General features: G+C 40.2%; 1 long non-coding RNA gene across 2 annotated transcripts; it reads right to left on the reverse strand.

The window, feature by feature from the left end:
• Nucleotides 1-319: 319 nt before the first annotated feature.
• On the reverse strand, nt 320-3243 carry LOC139024628 (uncharacterized). Of its 2 annotated transcripts, none has more exons than XR_011475967.1 (5): nt 3099-3243; nt 2732-2859; nt 2009-2216; nt 1600-1763; nt 320-755 (listed from the first exon to the last, which is right to left on the reverse strand). It is a non-coding gene; the product is annotated as an uncharacterized lncRNA (long non-coding RNA). The 2 variants fall into 2 exon arrangements; XR_011475966.1 differs by having other exon boundaries at nt 2732-2862.
• Nucleotides 3244-11127: the final 7884 nt, after the last annotated feature.

The following is an 11127-nucleotide window of genomic DNA, read 5'->3' on the forward strand; positions in this document are numbered from 1 at the left end:
ACATGGTTGGGGTTGCAAGATTTTTCACATATCAAAATTAGGTTGTGGACCAAAAAAGTTTGAGAACCCCTGCCCTAAGTTGTCCTCACAGCATCCTGCTGTTTGAACAGCGTTGAGTTTACTCAATAAGGCACAATCAGCAGGGGCTACTGGCTATTCTGGACATGAATCATACCTCATCAGCATCAAAGTTTTCACAAAGTGGTTGGAAGGAAAATCAAAACAATGCATCTTCACTCATCAACTCCGGTATTGGCAGAATAAAATCGATAAGGTAGTCTGTGATAAGTAGGGTCAACAATAAGTATACAGAACTGCATTTGCTGGAAAGCTGCTCAGGGTATTATTGCAAGATTTTAGCAAAACAAAGCAGAACTGTATTTGAAGCAGATATTTACACCTTTCATTACATTGTAAGGTTTTACTTTAAGTGATTGCATCTGTCACAAATGTAAACTTTTAACCAGGTGACCTAGTGAACTCTCTAGGGCTGCGTTTACACAGGTAGCCCAATATTTTTGACCAATTCAATCAGTGCTGAAAAATATCTGATGTGAAAAGATCTGATGTGTTCGGGGAAAAAATCAGAATTGGTCTGTATGTGTTAACGCAGCTTAACAAATGTTTCCAGAGACCTAAAATCCAGCAGTTCTTGAAACCGCTGCGCTCAGAACGTGGGTTTTTTACCACGATTTTCTTTACCACTGTTGTTGTTTTTTTCTCCTGCTATGACTCGTCTTGATGTTTCGAATAACCTGTTGAGAAAAAAAATATGTGAATATAATGTTCGCACTTTGGAGAAAAACAAGAGGATGTGGTGGCAGCTGCTGAGAGGTGCCGCTTTGAGAGTAAATGTCACCTCACAGAGTGGATCTCCTGTCTATTGAATCATCTCACCTACAATATAAAGACCCAATGCAGAAGTTTTTATATCAATATCAAATTATTTATGGGTAGCAATTAAGTACCATACTTTCCATTAAAATAGGAAAAAATATGTTTGTTTTTTTGCAAAAAAATATTTCTCAAGCAACAATTTTGCTAGGGCTGTCTGGAAGTGGTCTGAGTGGGGAGGGGAACATTTAAAACGAGCTGTTGTTGGCAGAGAGGTTTGGAACTCTCTTTGTTATTGGTCTATTAACCAATTTACAGAATGGTGATGTCACCATGGAAAGCCAAAACTCCCATCCATGCAAACCTGCTGATTAGAAGGTCCTGTGTAGATTGTATTTTAAACCATAAACCATCAGGAAATAACACTGATTAAATGTTTTCATAGTTTTACAGTGTTAGCTTCATCAGCTGTTGTACAATATGTTATAAAATACAGAAAAAACAGAATTTTGACTGCACTGGGCCTTTAAAACCCCTGCCTTTATGGAGTTTTGATAGTTGTCTGTCATGACCAACATTATTAAAGTAAGATGCCTCCACACTCACTAGTTTATGTCAATGTACCTATGGTACATTTGAGGAGGTAATATTTGAGAATATCCAGTAATGTAGCCTAACAGCTATATATTCTACTACCATGAAACCAAATAGGGCTAATAAAGGCTATACAGAAAATGTATTTGGATGTGAAGAATATTGATTTACCCCAATAGAGATTAGACACAGAGCGATTTTGACAAAGCCCAGTATCAAGAATCCACATGAAGTCCATATGACAGAGACCTCAACCAATTGTATGGGACACATTGGGGTAGTATGAGTCACGTTCTGCCATGCTGTCACTGCCACTGTAGTATGGATCACACAATCTGTGGATATATGATAAGAGTTAAGAAGACCAGGAAAGATACAGTATGCTCACTTTCATGAGTTATTCTCTGGCCTGTACTGTCCCATGCAACCTGGATTTTTGCCTGGCCCAGTGGCTTTTATGGTGATTAAAGCAATGTATCCAAACAATCAATGAATCAACCCTCATTGTAACCTAGGTTATAGTACTATCAATTTCCATATCCTGCTCTAAGTCAAACCAGAATAGCGTGTAACAGTTTACCTGTAGATACATTGAGGGTGACCTTTGAATCTCTGTTGGTCTGTCCTATGTTGGCCCTGAGGAGACACTGGTATGTCCCTGCATCCTCAGGCCTGACTCTGGGAAGAACTAGACTGTCCATTGGTCCAAACCTAGCAGGTCGGGGAAATCTAAAGGGATATGGCTTCTCACCGTTACTTCTTCTGATAATACCAGTCTGGTTGTTCAACTAAATATAGAGAAAAAAATAATGTATTTATATTGATCTATTCTGTTACATCAGAGGAATGGATCCAAATTACCCACTGGGCAAAAACTGGTTCAATCAACGTTGTTTCCACGTCATTTCAACACATTTTTTGTTGATTTCAAGTTGAATTCACCTTAGTTGACAACTCAACCAAATGTAAATCAAAACTAAAAGTTGAACTGACGTCTGTGCCCAGTGAGTAGATTTAATGTCTCATACAGGAGGGAGTTGTTTAAGCCTTCTCTCAGTGAAAATAAATGCTCTAACTTAATAACAATACTGTATTTAATATGTAATATGTGACACTAGTTAAAACAAATAAAAAATTATATTTGCCATTACAGTACAAAATTGTATACATGTTTTTATTTAAAAGATGAACTAATAACCTGCTCACATCATCAACGAATACCCAAATGACTGTCTTTGAAATAGAGATATTCACTGATGATAAGCTACTAATACAGTACCTATCATGGCATACTGTAGCCTACCTTATACCATGTAACAGATCGATAGCTCTTATCCTGGACAGCTTCACACTTCATAGAGACATCTTCATTGCAGTCTGCTTGGATTATTAGTAGACTATCAGATAGGGCTAAACTGACCATCACATACACTGCTGTAACAAACAAATACAAAATAAACACATAGAAGACAACTTTTAAATCCTAGTGTGAAGCAAGTGAGTTTGTTTTGAACTGTAACATTTTTATTTCACAATTATGTCCCACATGTGAAAATTCTATTTAATTGTACATTCTGACGCAAATAACCTTCCAACCTTCTAGGCCTGTGTTTAATGAGGGCATTGTCAAAACCATCGATATGATAATAATGTAGCAAATTCACACTTACCCCAACCCAAATCAGCATAGTGATATCTCTTATGCATCTTCAGTAGAAGTTATGACTTGAAGACCTGCTCTACAGTAGCAGGTAATCATACAATTGTAAAAAGGTAGTGGGAAGTTGTGAGAGGTAGGTTAAGGTTAGGTTATGGCCTATATTTTTGGTTTTTATTTCCAAAGAAGAGCTGTTTAAATCGAAAGAAGAGCTTCCTCTTCTCGAAAATGTCACAGATTCCCGTGCGTGCATGCATGGGAATCTGTGACATTTTAGAGAAGATGAAGCTCTTCTTTCGATTTAAACACACACACACACACACAAAAACACACAAAGACAGAGCCAAAGAGAAAAGTTGCTATATCATGCCATCATGTGGCAGTTATGTGTAAATGGTGTTTGATTCAATTCAATTCAATGCTTTTTGCAATACTTAATATACAGACTATGGATTTATTACTTGCTTTGATATACCAGCAAGAAAGCAAGCTAAGCAACCCAACTCCCTCCACTCAGGAGTCATCATGATACAGAGTAGTCAACAGGTTCACTTCAAACACATACAGTAAGAGACTGTCTCATCCTGTTGTTTTCATCCAGAGGACCTCCCCATTGTTTCTCCTTTTTGGTATGTGTCACTCTTGTTAATGAAAGAGGTAGTGAGATATATGAGTTATTATTAGGAGACTGACTTTATGGAAAAGGGAAGAGTGAGGTCTTTGGATTCCAACCATCTGGATTAAACAATGCCTTCTTCAGGAGATGCTGACACAATGAGCAACAGGGAGGGAGGGAGGTGTAGCAAGCTGCTGCTGAGGACCAAATAAGATCAACGGAAGCTTTGCCGCTTCCTATTGAAAGCTGGTCATGGCAGCTGTGTTTACAAGTTTACAAGTGTTTACACATTTGTAAGAAGTGGTGATCTTGGAGATGATGGCTTAATGCTGGATAGGTTCATTCGGATTTTAAGGCTGATTCCTACTAGAGTTAAGCATGTGTAAAAGGAATGTAAACTTTTCTTCTTATGCGTATTCTGACCTTGAATTTAAGCATGAGAATAGTATGCTATTCACCCACTATTCGTTTTAGGTGGAGATGGAATAAATAAAGGTGTGGCGGAGGTGTGTCTACTGATACGCCGTATTCTGACCATTACTTATTTCCCTAATAATTCCACCACCTTTACATGCGAGGAAACCCTGAATAAGGTGTAGCGAACCTTCCGGTTCCAAGTGGAAAAAGCATGTACTTATTTTTTTTCTATACACATCACACCATTCTCCATGCACTGTAATTTACAACTTGGTAAGAGTTATTGAAGAGAAGTAGGTAAATTAGTAATCTGTAACAGTTTGAACCCGATGCATGGCTCAATACTTGGTTGTGTCATCACATAGTTCTATGGTTAGTACAGGCAATAGACAAGGGTATAGCCTACTATTGTACACTATTCTCCCTATGAAATGTATATACACTAATCTTCCAACATTACCATGGGTTAAAGAACTGAATGTGGCAATTTTCAGAATTAACCAAACCACTGTTTTCTTTATTTCGTGCATAAAGGCTGTCCAAAGCATTTTTTTAATGATTCATGAATACCATCCTAACCCTAATCAGAGATCAGAGTATTTTTTAACACATAGATCCCCTGAACGCAGCTCACTTTCCAGCCCACTTTCCAGCTCACACTCTCAAACACATAGATCCCCTGAACGCAGCTCACTCTCCAGATCCCAATCACCTGAATACTGATCACCCGCTCACACACCTGTATGTCATTTACAGACAGTATTTAGTTCAGTTCATTGCACCCCCTCATTGTGAGGTATTGTTTGTTTTGATACACAGTCTATTCGGACTGCTGTTCATTTACATATTAGTCCTCCTGTGTATCATAGTTTTTGGCTGTTCTCACTAACAATGTTTTTTTACCTATTCCCTGACTGTACTTYTGCCTATCAGATTTCCTGTCATCAACCCCTTGCCTGATCTCCCGGACTAAGTTATTAGCCTTTTTCCCTGCCTGTACTGTTACCTTTTTGGATTCCCTGTGTATGACCTTCTGCCTGTCCCTGGACCCTGCTACCTGCCTTCTCCTGTGGTCCTTTACTAAATAAACACCTGTTGCACCCCGCGCTTGAAACCAGCTCTCTGTCTCCCATCATACTCATTACATTAACCTACCAATTGGTGCTTAAACAGAGACAATATGCATATATTTAGATGGATTTTTGTCATTGATACCTAATATTCTGAACCTGTTCTCTCGATAAATTCTATTGAGTCTGTCAACAAAATTCTGAAACTGAAAGGTACAACGTATTGGCTTAAGATAAATGTATTGAAAACCCTATTGAATGAAAACTTCATGAAAAAAATCTGTTGGCCAGGAAGTGGGGGGGATTTCAGAGGTTGAATTACATTACAATTACATATTCAGCGCGCACAAGGGAACCGTACCTGCAAAGCCCTTTATGCACCTTCATAAGGTAAGTCTGAATACCAACTACCGAGAAGTGCGTAGGAAAGGCATCATTTCCTGAGTCAGAATTGGGCTCTTTGTGATTTAAATCATTTAAAAGTTATGTCATGTTATAATTGCTTTCATATTGCTCAATGCCTTGAGAAAATGTACTGCTATAAAGTGGAATGGAATATTCCAATCCACTTGGTCTAACAAATATATTCCCAATTATTTTGATGATGAGGCTAGTAACACTGTCAAAATAATCTTTCCCTCGTCGGACCATGCCAACGTCCAGGTGTTCTGATGTTATGGTCAGTAGGACGCATCTTATTCAAGTGCTGTGGAATGTGCTGCAACTGATACAATATTTCAGTGTGTGCAAAACAGAGGACATCCTCTCAACTGCTGCAAAGGAGAATTCCCAAAGATTTTACAAATATCGATGTAGTAAGTTGCATATAGTCTAAAAACAGTCATTGCTAAATTTCCAGAAGGAGTGACTGTGTCTGTGCTTTTTGGGGGGTGGAAAATTTTAACCTGATCCTCCATATTCTGTACTGTACTACTTCCAGAGTGTTGCAAACTACAGTAAATCCCCAAGGTTGTTAGGGTGCCCAGCTGCAAGTGTAGGGCTCCATGTTTCTGTCAACGAGGTTGTTCATTGCTCACTCTCTGGCCCCTGATTGAGGATATCCTCTGAGTGTTTGCCTTTGTGCTGCAATGAAATAAGCCAATGGTTCCTCTCTAGGTCTCCAGCAGGCCTAGCACCTAAGCCAGCTGGGACACTTTCCCATGTGACACACACACACACCATCCTGGTCTTACAAGACATGTTAACATTGTCTGACACACATTTCTTGCAGCTCATGCAAAACTTTTACTACATTTTCACATTAGAAGATACAAATTGTTTCATGAAATACTCCAACCATGTTACTTGTGTGGCAGACAGTATGACATCATCATCATGGTCTAAGCCAAGTTCTACTCCCAACTCACCCACTCATCGTTTCGCTGACATGGAAAAGAAACTGCCCCTTTCATAATAGTTCATAATTTGATGATGATTAAATTGCTTCATATTTTGAACAGGTCAGTGTGAGCACGCACAAGCCTGTCTCACATTGTGCGATTGTTTTTACAAGAAAGCATTGTCTTGGAGTGGCTGTTGCCAACTTGTCACCTCTGCCTCTGGGCCTGGATACTGAGGGTGGGTCACAGCAACCCGTGCCAGAGTAAAGCAACACTAGGATAGCCTGTATTGTTCCGCAATAACCTTCTCTGGGAATTCCTCTGCTTTTCCCCTCCACCCTCTCAAACAACACACACACACACACACACACACACACACACACACACACACACACACACACTACAACCCCACCTGCCAAGCTCAGCAGCAAATTAAAACAATGATTCCTGTGTGCATATGCTCATGGGAGGGTACTGCTACAGACATGACCTGTTATTCAGGCAGCCCATCTCCTGCAAAACCTAATCTGCATGGTCAGACAGAATTCCTCCTTCTTCTCCGGAAAAGTTAGTCGTAAAAGATTAGAAGTGAAGGGGGTACATCCAAATCTCTGAATGGGAGAGCCAAAACGCATGTCCGACAGCCATTAATATCTCTGACATTCAGGTTGAGCAAAGGGACATCTCCCCTGTCAATGGGTATTTGAAATATTGTGAAATAGTGTTTATTTCACGCTGCGGGCCTGCTTGGAGAGGATGTGATTAAAATATTAGCCCTGCACACTGTTTTTTCAGCTAGAGCTCTTTAGCAAGGCCCTCTGGACTACACATGTCTGGAGGTAAGCACATGGCAGGGAATTGGGGCAGAGCTCCCTTATGGTGTTGAAATAACCCTGCACTTCCTACACTTTTCTGGATGAAATGTTTTAGTTTTTCTTGTGGGGGAGAGATGATTATATATCAGAGTGGTCCATACACAAAAAGTTATTTTAGTTTTTAATATACTGGACTCCTACAGATCTTAATTTGACCACTCTGTTGTTGCTGAGAATTTTCCTGCATTGCAGGAAATGCAAATTTGTGTGTATTCAAGGTTTAAAAAGGCTTCAAATTTTTTAGAAGCCTTTAAAAATCCTTCTAAAGTTCATAATTTCCATGTCAGACTTGATTTGCCCTAACGTAAAATGTATCAACCCTTACAAAAAAATGACCATTAATTATAATCCACATAATAATTCACATTTCCTGTTGCTGCAGGATTATTTTACTGCTGTAGCAACCTGGCTCAAATTAAGATCCTACATCTGGATAATGGTATTCACCAGAACTGATAACACACCATTGTTTGGGGGGTAACTCTCTTTATCCACCTGATTGTGCATCCTTATGATAATAGTACCTGATTGCATGCTCTGTATTCCGATGTCCTCCTCAGTTCTCCTTCAGTCCTTCAGTCCTAGTTCATAAGTATGATGAAAATTGCTCTCTTCATGAGTGTTAGGTAAAAGCTCTCCATTCCAGCCCTATGATGTGTGCCACCCATGCAATTCTGTCCCTTTTCACTAAACTGCTGCCATATCAACTTTCATAGAAAGGTTGATTAACTGACGATCATATGACACGCTGGAACCCAAGCTCCACCAATAGGAGAAAGCTGTGTCTGGTTTTAGCCAAGTTTTCTTTGCCCCTTGCTTTTGTGGAGATTCCACTGTAGTTATGCATGATGAGTAAAGTGTTTGAGTTGACATAAGTTATATCTATACAGATCAGCTGCAAAAATATCACTTCTTACAGTAAAATCACTGAAAAAGATGTTGCTGAAAGTGACTGAGTTTGCTTTTCTACAGTTTTTTCCCTCTCCTTCACAAACAATAGAACACATATGCAGGCCATTTTTCATCTCAGTTGTCAAAGTGAGAGGAGGTGGAAGTGCTGTCTAGCTCCATTTCACCCCTGCTGAAAGTCTTCCTGTAGGAAATATTTTGGGGGGGCAGTGGGGAGATACAAGCTTCCGACCCCCCCAACACAAAATACAATATAAAACTTCCCCTGTAGGTCCCCAAGGCAGGTACATCCTTGCCCGTTTTTCATACAAATTAAACCACATCCACAGTGGACTTTCTTATTCTGCTGCCTATGCTTTTCTCCTGTTCCGTCTTATGGGTTATCATCAATTTCTCCCTGTCATCCCTGGAAAAGCCTGCTGAATTTGTTGGTTTGAAAACACACTTTTTCATTCATTCAGGCATTACCGCAGGGAGCCGTACATCTGGGTCCCACTGCCGGATGATGTCAAGACTGCTGCTGACCCAAGGCCTGCCGCACAGAGAGTAGTTCCAAGAGGTCAGCTGTGCGTGTTTTTCCTTCCTGTGCCTCTGTGACATCTTCCTGCCGGAGGGAGCCTCAGGGGAGCCATTTGGGGAGGCCTGGGCCCAGAGCACGAGGGGCTGAGCACAGCAAATTCTAATTAGTCACTGACAGGGCAGGTGGGGGGAGGAGGAGAGGAGATGGACTTGGACCCGGACCCCCAACCTGCCTGGACCGTTTACTGGCGAGAAATGTACTTTCCATGTACCCTGTCTAACACCAGGGATCCTTCTTTTAACCATAGGAGGCTCTGCTGCACTCTGATCCATCTGCAATCTCATTCAAAGTGATCCTAGATAGGAGCAAGTGTGAGCACTGAGTTTGTGTGTCTATGTGTCTAGTCTCTGCCTGCTGAAACCAACACATGGAACCGTCCTTGGAAATGTCTCTCTTGATAGTCTAAAGTTTAGAGCTCATGGAAAGATAGAGAGATACGGAACAGATTCAAACTTAACCAGGGCACGGCATTAGGGTACAATATCCCAATACCACGTGAAGACTATTCCTATATTTCAACAGCATGGCCCTGTGACTTCAAATCAACAAGGTCTCCTTCCACTTCTTTAGCCTCTTGCTCCACAAAGACCTCCAACCTCTCAACCTCCCTCCTCCTCCATTGGGTTCACTGCAGTGATTTATACCTCTGACATCCCAACAGCTGTGTCAGTGTCTCGGAGCAGAGTGCAGGCTACTATTTGTCGTGACTAATTGATAGCAGACTTCAAATAAAGCAACCGTGAGATTTGCAAGAACACACCAGTCAATGACACAAGAAACCCTGATCCTTAGCTAAGGCTCTGCAAAATTCACAAACACCATCTTGGAAAAGCTATTGCAAACAATAGAATGAGAATCACGAGAGAGAGAGAGAGAGAGAGAGAGAGAGAAAGAGTGAGAGAGAGAAAGAGAGAGTGAGAGAAATAACTTTTAGATTGAGTCCCTGATTTTTAAGCTCTCTTTATACTTGCCGCTAACATGCGTCCTTAATCCTGATATTGTCCTGATCTTGTCTGTTTACACTTAAAAGATCTGATCAAAATCCGTTCACAATATGTCTTTTAATCATCTACACCAGTCTGAAAATGTGAGCACAATCAGAAAGTTGACATGATCAGGACACAAGACGCGTGTCACCCAGGTCATAGACTATTCTCTCTGCTACCGCACGGCAAGCTTTACCGGAGTGTCAAGTCTAGGACCAAAAGGCTCCTTAACAGCTTCTACCCTCAAGCCATAAGACTGCTGAACAATTAATCGTATGGCCACCCGGACCCCCCCCCCCCCTTTGTTTTTACACTGCTGTTACTCACTGTTAATTATCGCTTTACCCCTACCTACATGTACAAAATAACTCGACAAACCTGGACCCCCTGTACATAGCCTCGTCATTGTTACTTTTATTTTGTTACTTCTATTTTAATTTTACTATTTTTACTTTAGTTTAGTATATATTTTCTTAACTCTTTCTTGAACTGCATTGTTGGTTAAGGGCTTGTAAGTAAGCATTTAACGGTAAGGTCTACATCTGTTGTATTCGGAGCATGTGACAAATCAAATTTGAGTTGATGTTAGCACAAGGTATAAACAGGGCTTACGACTAAGACTGAAATACAACTTTGATTAAAATCTTATTAAGGATATCCAGATAAAAGTTTACTGTATGTCTGTATGTTATGACACTTTCATATACCGTAGGTACTTTAGAGTAAATACATTTTGAGAGGTTTATCCATGATCTTGTTTTTTTAAGATGTAGATGACTTTCTCCTTCTCTTTCTTGTTTAGCTGTCAAGACAAAATAAACCCGCCAGAGCAGAGAACAGGCAGTCAGTCAGGATACAATGCTAAAATGACAGCTAAACAAGAAAGAGAAGGAGAAAGGAGCATACCTCTTGGACATGCCATCCAGCTTGAAAACCATGGCTCCCAGCTTCATCCTCTTGAGGATATTTAAATGTATTTTGTACTCTCAAACCTTTGGACAGTTTTTCCCATTGTTTTGAATGCAGTAAATGTTCTTGGACCATACAGTACACACACATATATGCATTTTCCTTATATGGTTACTTTTACTCTTACTACATTTGCACACACTGTATATAGACTGTTCTATTGTGTTATTGACTGGACGTTTGTTTATCCCATGTGTAACTCTGTGTTGTTTGTGCTATTGCTTTATCTTGGCCAAGTCGCAGTTGTAAATGAGAACTTGTTCTCAACTGTTCTACCTGG

Source organism: Salvelinus sp. IW2-2015, unplaced genomic scaffold (assembly GCF_002910315.2).
Source record: "Salvelinus sp. IW2-2015 unplaced genomic scaffold, ASM291031v2 Un_scaffold1716, whole genome shotgun sequence".
NCBI lineage: Eukaryota > Metazoa > Chordata > Actinopteri > Salmoniformes > Salmonidae > Salvelinus > Salvelinus sp. IW2-2015.